At 29.2% G+C, this 12,930-nt stretch overlaps 1 long non-coding RNA gene across 2 annotated transcripts; it reads right to left on the bottom strand.

Moving 5' to 3' along the window:
- Nucleotides 1-1,260: 1,260 nt before the first annotated feature.
- LOC112639628 lies at nt 1,261-1,894 on the bottom strand. Of its 2 annotated transcripts, none has more exons than XR_003123595.1 (3): nt 1,817-1,894; nt 1,641-1,714; nt 1,261-1,429 (listed from the first exon to the last, which is right to left on the bottom strand). It is a non-coding gene; the product is annotated as an uncharacterized LOC112639628 (long non-coding RNA). The 2 variants fall into 2 exon arrangements; XR_003123594.1 differs by having other exon boundaries at nt 1,797-1,894.
- Nucleotides 1,895-12,930: the final 11,036 nt, after the last annotated feature.

The following is a 12,930-nucleotide window of genomic DNA, read 5'->3' on the forward strand; positions in this document are numbered from 1 at the left end:
AAGTCACGTTGGAGCATATATAAGTGCCTCTCACTTTCATTTTTGACAGTAACCGATTTTATGTTTGAAGCTTGCTGTATGCTTTCCATCTTTGGTTCCATAGTAGAACAGTGTCTTAGTAAGTACTTTTATTTTTTTCATCCTTTTATAATACTAATATCTATAATTTGTCGGTGCCAATTTTAGACTGCACTTGGTACTGTTGTCGAGCCACTGTTCTACTTCTGTTACATTCGCGTAATAAAGGCTTCCACATATTTTTTTACCATGAAGACCAATATTTTTGACAAGCGATTATTAACGTTACGTCTCTGCGATCTCGTCATAACTTATATTTATTCTTCGTTTTAATAATTATGATTCATTGTATGTCCCGTATTATTTATTAATATTATATCTTTGCGCTGAAGAAGGCTCGAACCAAGAGCCGAAACGTCCGCTATCTTTATTTTTATTTTTATTTATATTTATTTTTGTTTTTATTTTTATTTTTACTTTTATATATGTTTCCAGACTATTTATATGAAACTCTGTACATTCTCACCTCTTGCGTCTCTTTGTATTAAATTATTATAACTGTTTTCTTTATTATAATTTTCACCTACTTATTCGCTCTCTATTGCCATTTGTTCTTCCTATCAATTATTAAATTGACAAAGTCTTGAGAATCAAAAAACAAACAAAGTACATGCACAAAACGAAGTGCACAACTAGTGTGCACAACTTTGTAACATTACATGTGCTGTAACAAAAAAAATTATTTGAAAAATTATTTGATTAGATATTCTGCTATATAAATAAAAACATTTAAAATTTTTAATCAAATATTTACCTCCTTTTATGAAAAATCTTATTGCAATGATCTAAATGTATCCATGACCAGTTCTTATTTTTTGTATTTCAATCAATGTAGATCGTTGTACCTCCAAAAGTTGTCGTTGAACATCTAATTCTTCTCTTTTTAAGATAGTTTTTCTTCTTGAATATTTATCATTTTAACAGACATCGATTTTGAATTCGTATTTGAATCTGAAAAATATTAAATATCAAAAAATCTTAAGAGTATGTTAAAAATTAAATCAATTTAATCATATATTATAATGTCACAAATATCGCATACCATTCATATTATTTAAAGGCATACTGCTTGTACATAATTTTTTATGTAATGGTACATTTTCAGTTTCTAAATTTTGTACTTGTTCCGAATTATTATCACAATATATTTCTTGAGAATTTCTTTATCTAAATTTATTCCTCCTTGCGGAATATTTTCTAATCCTGCTGCTTCCGGGGTTAAAAATTCAAATAATCCTTCTTCTAATGTTGAAAAAGATATTTTTATGGGAGATCCTCCACCTATTCCTTGATGATGAGCTCTTCGTATAGTTTCTTTTTTTAGTACGTACATTTTCCAATCCTTCCACGTCTACAAATATAAAAATATTAAATTGTTATTTTGTAGTATTAACTTGTAGTATTTTACTGAAATTTACATGTCATAATATGATGATATTTACAAGCAAATTTTGCTTTAGTTAGTAATTTAAATACAAAGATAAAAAAGATTAATATATTACAATTATAAACATTAATTATAATAAAATAAAACAAATAATATTAATTATAATATCTTTAACCATTCCGAACTAGATTTTATGGGACCTTCATTCGCTGTGTTTATGACATTTGCCATATCCTCTAATAATTCTTTCTGAAATTGTATATTTATGTATTTAATACATTTTACATTATTAAAAATGATTATTATAGTAAGATTATCAAGTAATATTTACCATTTTTTGTTTACTTTTACCTTTCCGTCGCAATCTTCCTCTTGCCACTTCGGGATGTAACTTTATCCACTCAAGTAATATTCTTTTTTGATTATGTGTTGTATTCATTCTAAAAAAATTGATATTATATTGTATTAATAATCGTGTTGTATTAAATATCGTGTTATAAATATAATTTAATCTGAAATATGTGACTTTATAATAATAATCATAAAAAGGGACTGTTCGCGAATGAACGCGGATTGTCGCGACAGCGCAGAATTTTAGAGAGCGCGACGAAGACGATCATAAACGGCTTTTCACGCAATAAAGAGACTCCATACGACACGTATTTTTTTGGTTTCTGAGGTTTTTATTTGAACACCACACAATTAAATAAAGAAATGTATTTACAATAAAATGTACAATGTTTCAGGAACTGAAACGGCGACGAAGTCCGAAAACTAAAAGCGAGAAGTTTCTCGATGCCCGTTGAAATTCGAATTCTCGAGATTACAAATTAATAAATGCTGATTTTATTAATGCGCGATTCTTTTTAAAAAATAATATTTCGGTTTTCGAACAGGGACCATTTATATTTTTATTAAAGAACTTTTATTATTATTACATTATATAATATAAAACAAATTATTTGCACAAAGAATTAGATATAATTATAGTAATCTTACTCTGTTTATACATACTTTATTTATTAAATCTTTCTTTCTCTTATTTTTTGTAGTTGATTATTGTAAATAGGTTATTATATTTCTAATTATGATATAACCTAAAGGAAACAAATATAACTAGATGAATTATTACTTGAATTTTTTACTACACAAAGCGCATGCTTAACGTTACATTATTTTTCACATTTTAACCAAGTCGTTTGATGGTTAAAAAATTACGTGAGAATGTTCGCATTTACTCATAAAAAGAACATACTTCAACAAATCTAACAAGACTATATTACAAAGTAATAGCTCACGTGAAAATTTTTACCTGACAACAAATTCATAGATAGAAAGAAAAAAAATAATGATATATAATTAAATTAATGGTACTTAATGCATATTTTAATACTAAATTACTTACGAGTTAATAAGTTATATTATATTAATCATACAAAATACTACATATATTTTCTTTTTTTATGAATTTTTCACATGAAATTTTTCACATGAAATTATTTATTATATATTGAATATACATGAATATACATGAATATATTTATTATAGTGAAAGATGAACAATGAAAAAGTTCACGTGAAATTCATGATCGATGTCCTGTACCGGATGGAATTCGGAGAATCGCTCGGGCTACTGTGCACACGGCACAACAGTGGGAGGTGGTATAAAAAAGCAGACCGAGAGACGGACCGTCGGAGAAGCATAAGTGTGGCCGATGCGTACGGAGCACAACGACGTGCTCGAATCTTCTATTACTACTCCGGACTGTTCATGGAATCAAGACATAATATCAAGACACAACGATGTTAAACATTATTCGTAAACTAACTAACAAGTACAACAATTTGCACTCCGAAACACAACAAATACACAACAATTGGCGCTGCGGCTTATTGAACCTGCAAGAAAATGGACCGACTGCTTCAAGCGCTAGTAGAAACTGCGTTAGGCCAGGAGCACACATTACGTCAGATCGGTGAGTCACAAAAGCAAATTCGTAAATCACAAAAGCAAATGGCAGAGATACTATCATATCGAATATCGGGAACGGACGATATTGCAAAGTCGTCGCAATTCGCAAATCTGGCTACACGGCTTGGTAAATTCGTTCATGACTCTACAAGGGGTAAAACGTTCACGTTATGGTTTGAACGATATAGAAGCACTTTCGCGGAAGGAACGAAGGGTTTAACCGATACGGAGTGCAAAGAGCTACTTCTTAATGCTCTCGGGGACGACGAGTATCAACAATTACTCAGTCGTTTATCGCCGAAGAAACCGCAGGAAATGTCTCTTGGCGATCTCGAGCGACATCTTCGAAAACAGTTCCATGATAATAAAACGTTATTTCAACGTCGTTTTAAAGCTCTCAATTTTCGTGCTTCCCCGCCAGCAACGACTATAGAAATACTTGACAAAGTAAATGTTCTAGGAGATGCCTTTGAGCTCAATAATTTCAATATCGACCAGCTTAAAATTCTACTAACGGCTCTCGTCCTAAGCGACCACACCTACTACACAGAGCGAACAGTCCTCTTCAAGGTTGTATCAGAAAAAGAAAACTGCACATTTCAAGACATTAGCGAAATCTGCTACGCACATGCGAACCGCACGGCTGACGTCATGCGCGTTGAAGGACAGCGCTTCTCCGAAATCAACGCGGTCAGCCAATTTACGAAGAATTCACCTAAAAAGAAAAGTAAATATTACGAAAAGAAAACAAATCCTATTACACTGCATTACGAGAAAAAGAGAAATTCTGCTACATTATCGCCATGCTATGGCTGCGGTTCCACGAAACACAAACGGAATGCATGTCCGTTTAAGAATGCAGCATGTAGAATCTGCAAGAAAACGGGACACATTGCTAGAGTTTGCTTATCGAAGCAACGAAATAAAATAAATATTGTCACATTAGAAAGTGTTCTAGACACAGCACATCGGTATCGCAAATACGCGCACATTACTATCAATAACAAGCCATTGAAAATGCAGCTGGACACAGGAGCGGACGTCACTACAATCGGGAGAGAAACTTGGACACGAATCGGTCGTCCAAAACTCCAACCTCTTACTACTATTTCATGTATGAATGTTTCAGGACATCCACTGCATACCATAGGATTTTTTAACGCCTCACTTGGCTACAAAGACTGTGTGATAAAAGCACAAGTCATCGTACTTGACCGTCCAGAAACTGCACTACTTAGCTCTCAAGCAATAGATGAGCTTGGCTTAATTACCTATGATACAGGAGTCGTCGGAAATCTGCAAATGATGAATACGATCACTTCCCTAGGAGAAAGAGAGGAGGCAGAACCTCTCAACAACGGGACCACACAACTTCCAATAGCATCTGCTCATCGTTCTGAAAATTTTTCCGGGGCCACACAACCTCCAGTAGCAGCGGCTCGTCGTTCTGAACGACTTTCGCATCGAATTCGACCAGATTACAAGGCATTGGGAGGAACTCGCCCGTACCGACGACAGCATTCTTAAGTAAGGGAGGAATCAAGGATCGTTGAAAAAAATTGTAGTCGACCAAACTAGCCAGAAATTTGTTTATTAATACGACGTTTCGACCATATGGTTGTGGTCCTTATCAAGTATATACGATGTAATAATAATCAGGAGACAGGCATAGACGATAATCTTGCAAACTGCACAAGTCACATTAACAAAAAACGTTATTTAACTAGATTCGAATTTGAGAGAAACTGATGCATCCGTATGAGACTTCGTCAAGAAACTGAGGGAGGAATGTTGAGTATATTGCGCCGTCTGACAGGCGCCAAGCATTAAAATATGCTTCTTAGAAAATACGTTTCTTAGAAGTCGCGCTGGTCGGCTTATCTCTTAGCCAAGGGCACCTGCACCGGATGGAATTCGGAGAATCGCTCGAGCGACTGTGCACACGGCACAACAGTGGAAGGTGGTATAAAAAAGCCGACCGAGAGACGGACCGTCGGAGAAGCATAGGTGTGGCCGACGCGTACGGAACACAACGACGTGCTCGAATCTTCTACTACTACTCCGGACTGTTCATGGAATCAAGACATACTATCAAGACACAACGACATTAAACATTATTCGTAAACTAACTAACAAATACAACAATTTGCACTCCGAAACACAACAAATACACAACACAATGCTACACAAGGAGGCTCAAATTTACTGTCCCACATAACAGAAGCACATATTCGTCCAAATACTTTCGAAGCGATGAATGTCAAAAGAACTTTTCAATTATTTAGTCACACTTTTGCAGCTGCAATAAAAACAGCTGGCTATGAAAAAGAATTAAATACAATTACTTGGAAGCGACAGCTGATTTTGCAAAGCGTTTGAATAATGTTATTGATGCTTGCAACGCTTATAGCCTTAATATTATATTTGGCGGAAAACGACCATTATCCTCCAAAAACCCGAATATTGAAAATCTATTAATAGATTTTAAGGAATGGTGCTGAAGATGGTCAAAATCAGCGGATAACGTAGTTCAGATTCCTTGTTTCAAAGGTCTTGTTATAATACTATACAGGCTATTCTTGCAACTTATAAAATACTTGCAACTCAGTATAAAGGATTTGAACTTGCAACAGGATTGTGTAATCAAGATTCTGTCGAACATTTGTTTTCTAAATTGAGACAACGTGGAGGTTTTAATCCTAATCCAACCGTAAGAATGATCCGATTATCTATTAGGCATATACTTTCCACGGGATATATTCAAACTAGCGACAAAGGTAATGTTCAATGTACAGAGAGTGAAAGTCTCATCAATCAATCAAGCCAACTCATTAAAACGATAGAAAATGTTATGAATACGAGTAATACGACTATAGAATGTGATGTTGAACATGAAAGCGAATTACTTGATGAAGATATTAAAATTCTTCTCGAGGAATATGATTTTGAAGAAATTGAAAATATAAATCAAATCGATAACAATTATAACGAAAATGCTATTGCATATTTTGCCGGATTTGTGGCGCGGCGAAGTATTACTAAAAGTAATTGTGACAATTGCCGCAACGCTATGATGAAAACACCAATGGATGAATGTACAGCAAATGAAAAATATATAGAATTCCGTGAATATCCGAATACAGATGAAGATGCTCCAACAGTGGTGAAATTAGTGCGATCAACAACTCTATTTATAAATATCATTAAAACACAGTTAATGGCATTTAATCATACATGGCAACATCATTGGGCATCCACAAAAATCCTTGAAAAGATAGTAACGGAATGTGTATATGCAACGAATAGAATACATCCTGAATGGTTTAATAATAAAAGTAAAGAATGTCACGATCATTGGATGCAAGCATTTAAATATATGATGACTGTTAAAATATATTCCCGTACAAGATATAATAATCATGTTGTAAAAGTAACCAGTGCGCCATATAGAGTTAAGTAAGTTATAAAATTTAGCAGAAGTTGGCTATATCGCAGGGCCGAAAATGAAATGGTGGACGTCGCCTGCGATATTTCAAGCCGGAAAATCTCGTATAATATGTAAAATATTTACATTAAATCATACATTGTTATATTCGTTTCAAACAGAGCTACAACTTTTATTATATCAAAATATCTACATTATTATAAAAAAATTATACTTATCTCTCCGTTCTTTAATACAGATAAATTTTGTAATCAACTACTATACGTACAATAAAGTTCAGTTAAAGCCATTTAATTTCATATATATTTGTTATGGTCTATCTCTTTTAGTTTAAAAGATAAAAGGAGGTAACCACTTCTAGGTGGGACACCCTGTATATATATATATATATATATATATATATATATATATATACATGAACATTAATATTTTCTTTGATTTTTTTATTGTTATATATATCTCATACAAATTTTGTCATTATGAAAAAAAATATTTATTGTGTCCCTGCAGCATCATGATATTACATTCATTGATATGTAAATAATGTTACACTTCACAATAAATATTATTTTCCCGTAATTAGAAAAATAAGCATGAATTTTTCAATTTCTTAGAAGATTGCAATCATAGGTGAAATAAATGCATAAATCATAAACTAGCAGGTTCTATCATCGGAATAAATAAAAGGTCTTAATGCGGTCATGCTAAAAAATTGTTAAATCATGTACTTTCTTATTACTAATGATATAATGAGATATATATAATAATAAAAAAGTTTGAAGTACAATAATATTATACGAATATTATGCGAAATATATATCGTAAATATAATATTGTATATGTATATTATGTTGGCACACGGTATTCTATAATTACAAGGCAAGGTACATCCCAGATAGCACAGTGAATTCTAACAGTAATCTTTAAGTTTTCTCTTTTTTAAATTGTAATTCTTTAGGAATTCATAGATGAATACAATAAGAATGATTGTGGAAGTTACATGCACCATGATTGAATTCTTGAGAACTTCTTAAAGTATTCATATAGTATTCATATAGTATTCATATAGTATTTTTCCATTTCCATAAATGTAAACTTTATGAATTCAATGGGAATAGTATTTGGAACACTAAAAGAATATACTAAATCTAAAAAAATAATTGATTTCAATATTTGCAAGAAAATAATTATTTATATTAAGTCAAAATATATTTGAATCATTAAAATATACATGTATATTTTGCTGATTCAAATATATTTTTGCTTAATATAAATAAATATTTTCTTGCAAATATTGAAATCAATTATTTAAATAATTATTTTCTTATAAATATTGAATCAATTATTTTTTTCGATTTAGTATATTTTTTCAAACATAAGGAATTTTGTAGAAAAAATTAATACACAATATTATTAATATTTTAACTTTTTTTTAATATAACTTTTTATTTAAAATTAAATGTATGTGCATACAATACCCATACGGCACAGAAATATTGCAGCAACATTGCAGAAATATTTCTTTGCAAGATTGCAACATTGCAGAAATGTTGCAAAATATTGCTGCAACGTTGCTGCAATATTGTAGCAACGGTAAAATGTCCGCTTGTAGAAATATTGCAATGCAATATTGCAGCAATGTTACGGTGCAACGTATTTGTAATATTAAAACGCGCTTTGCTACAAATGCAGACACCGTTTTAAATTTAATAAATAAACTTTGAAAATATAAAAAGCCGTGTTTCAGAAAGATAGGAAAAAATGCCTTTAAAAAAACATCTATTAGTGTTTTTATTAGATGTTTCTTAAATATTTATCTCAATAATATTACATATAATTATTTTACATACATTCGACATCAGAATATTTTAATATGTGCAATAAATTAATTATTTTCTATTATTTTCTATTTTCAATTAAGAAAAATCTGTTTAATATTCTGAAATCCAATAAAGGATCCAAATTATTAAACAAATTATTTGTTTAATAATCTAGATCCCTCATTAGGATTAAGTAAATCAAGTCAGTTTATCGCCAGAAATTAAACTGACACAAGAAATATAATTACTACATTAATCCTTTGTGACCTTATATCCATCTTAAATGAATTCGAATACGAGTTAGTTAAATTGGGTGTCACCGCGTAGCGGCAAGTAAAGAAACACATGTTATACATTTTCGCTATGTTAAAACGTTGCTACAACATTGCCAAAGTAATATTACAAAATAATGTCTCTGCATTAGTGCAGCAACATTACACTGCAGTGAGTAATATTGTAACATTGCAGCAACGTTGCAGCAAGCTTCTGTGCTATATGGGTATATATTATATTTTTATATGCATATATAATTAAAAAAGTTGTATTTATATGCATATATAATTAAAAAAAGTAAATATATATGTAATATAATAAACAACTTATATTAAACGCTGTAATTTAATTAATGCATATAAATACAACTTACTTTTATTTTTTATAATAGTTAGTTATTCTTTAGCTACGTCTAAAACTTTTATTGTGATACGTGACTGATAAATCTGTAATAAAATATATGTATGAAATTATATAACATTATATTATACATTAGAAAGACTACAGGAATAAGACATTCTATAAAATTAATATATAAAAGTAATATATGAACATATAATAGAAGTTTGTATTCATATAATCAGAAATCGCCTGTTGAAAGAACATGAACTACATCCCAGATAGCACAGTGAATTCTAACAGTATTCTTTAAGTTTTCTCTTTTTTAAATTGTAATTCTTTAGGAATTCATAGATGAATACAATAAGAATGATTGTGGAAGTTACATGCACCATGATTGGAATTCTTGAGAACTTCTTAAAGTATTCATATAGTATTCATATAATATTCATATAGTATTCATATAGTATTTATATAATATTTATAAAGTATTCATATAGTATTTTTCCATTTCCATAAATTTAAACTTTATGAATTCAATGGGAATAGTATTTGGAGTAGTATTTGGGAATAGTATATGGAACACTGAAAGAATATACTAAATCTAAAAAAATAATTGATTTCAATATTTGCAAGAAAATATTTATTTATATTAAGCCAAAATATATTTGAATCATTAAAATATACATGTATACTTTGCTGATTCAAATATATTTTTGCTTAATATAAATAAATATTTTCTTGTAAATATTGAAATCAATTATTTAAATAAATATTTTCTTATAAATATTGAATCAATTATTTTTTTAGATTTAGTATATTTTTTCAGTAAAGGCATTTTTTAGTATATTTTTTCATAAGGCATTTTGCAGGAAAAATTAATACACAATATTATTAATATTTAACTTCTTTTTAATATAACTTCTTATTTAAAATTAAATGTATGTGCATACAATATATATTATATTTTTATATCCATATATAATTAAAAAAAATAAATATATATGTAATATAATAAACAACTTATATTAAACGCTGTAATTTAATTAATGCATATAAATACAACTTACTTTTATTTTCTATAGTATTCTTTAGTTTCGTCTAAAACTTTTATTGTGATACGTGAGTGACTTTGATAAATCTGTAATAAAATATATGTATAAAATTATATAACATTATATTATACATTAGAAAGATTAAAGGAATAAGACAGTCTATATAAAAGTAATATATGAACATATAATAGAAGTTTGTATTCATATAATCAGAAATCGGCTGTTGAAAGAACATGAACTACATGCAGACAAATATTTATCCAAATTTATCAATAGATAGAGATTTTGATTGATTCTGTTGGCAAACCAACTAAAACAGCTTGTTTACTGAATAAATAAACAACAAAAATAAAGACTTCATGCGTTTATTTCGAGGTTAGGTAGTAGAAGTATATTTAGTTCAACTAATACTTACCATTCAATAACACCCAATTATTAATATAATTATGTAGCACTGTGCTTTTGTAATCTGTGTGATATAATATATATATATAAATATATTACCACCTTTTTATTGCAAAATACATGTAGCACACTGCACACTGCACGAAATTACAAGATAAAGTCCGAACCGAACGCACACAATCTCGCGCATGCGTGAAAAAATAACAAGTAATTCCTTATAAATTCTCAAAGTATTCATAGTACTATCGCAAAGTATTCATTAAAATGAATTTATAAAGAATATTTAAAGACGAACTGATTATAAATAATTCTTCAAGAATTCTTCAGATATTCATTTTTCTAATTCTACAAGTATTCTTTAAAATGATTTCCCTATGAACTTATGTTCACCTTTGTGCTATCTGGGATATGTATTTATATAAACATAAACTTATTTCATTAATAGCATTGATGTTTATAATGTATGCTTCAATGAAAAAGAAATCGTGCAACTAAAAAAAAAATACATTAATTTATATCTATATGCGGAATTATTTTTGATCTACAAATTGTGGATGTAGCATGGACATGAACCAAAATCGACTGTTTTATCGGCACCAAAAGTGGATGTGGCCATGTAATTCCCAGGCGCCGTAAAATGGATGTACGCACCGCTAGTGTACGACGTAGGGAAAGCGTTCCCTCAAAAATGGCAGTGTGGTCCCTCTCAGGCTTCTCTCTGTTTATAATTACAGAGAGAAGACTGAGAGATGTCATGGCCTGCTTTTAGATGATCCCTGAAAGCAATTCTCCCTCTATAGACATTGAAAACGGACATGAACTACAAAGCCAATGTCCATGAATGTTCTCAGAGGGTAATATATAATGTGCACAATTTCTGGTTTTGTTCCATGCTATGTGCACGAAATGCCACTAGCACCAGAGTATAACAAGATACTTATGTATATAAATTGATAGTAAATAAATTATTCAATTGCGAAAGACTGTAATTTTCCAATGTAATGTTTAAAGATGAAATAAATATTTTTCTATATTTATTACCATATTTATATCTTTTTATTTACAAAACAAAATGTCTGCTGTAGAATAAAAACATTTTAAACCGTATTTCTATAAATCTTAATTAGCAGTAAGCTTTGATATTTATCAATCATTTTTTAAATTATTTAAAAATTTAATTATTATACATGTATAGAATTTGTCAAATTAATCACTGATTCTTTTAAAGTTTTTATAATTAAGATTCGAAAAATATAGATGTTGTAAAATATTTTAAATGTCTCTTCCTTTATATCAAATATAATAAATTCATATGTTCCATTTTAATATAGCCAATATTATTTATATGTTTTTATATATTATATCATTATTTATATATTTTTATTATAATTTTCATACCAACATAATATTTTTATGTTTAATATAATATTTTTATGCTAAATACATATTACAAAATATATGACAAAATACAATACAAATTTAATATAAAATATAATTCGAAATTTAATACAAAATAATTTATTACATGGAATAATTTATTACAAAACGAAAATGTCCAAAATATACGTATAATATAATAATAATATAAAATTTACTAAAAATTTTTACATAGTCCAGACAAGACTGATTAGCGAAGATTAATTACGCGACATTTATTATTTTACATTTATTATTATATAATAGACATGCAATAATAGAATTTAATAAGTTTTATATAACGTAAATCGTGATCAAAAGAGTCATTAATAACTATTGATCGTTTCTTCGATTGTAAAAGAAAGTATTTGCATTACTGGCGCATTTTGTGTAGATTATCAATGAAAATATCCAAAATGAAAAGATAGAATAAATTTCGAAATCAACAATTAAATTAAATTATATTATTATTATATTATTATATTATATCATTATATTATTAATTAAATAAATTGCAATTTAAAATTTGCGAGAAAACGCGACGAATAAATAAATCAATAATCGAAATAATCGATCGCGAAAGACGCATAATTTTTATAATATGACAATCGAAACCATCAATAGACACGCGTGCGATATAATTATTATCACACAAATGATAACAGACAAAGATATATTGGCAAACATTTGTAATCTGTATTGTTTATGAACATAAAATTCTCTGTCCGATTTATTTGCGA

This window comes from Camponotus floridanus, unplaced genomic scaffold, assembly GCF_003227725.1.
Source record: "Camponotus floridanus strain SB8 unplaced genomic scaffold, Cflo_v7.5 scaffold79, whole genome shotgun sequence".
Taxonomy (NCBI): Eukaryota; Metazoa; Arthropoda; class Insecta; order Hymenoptera; family Formicidae; genus Camponotus; species Camponotus floridanus.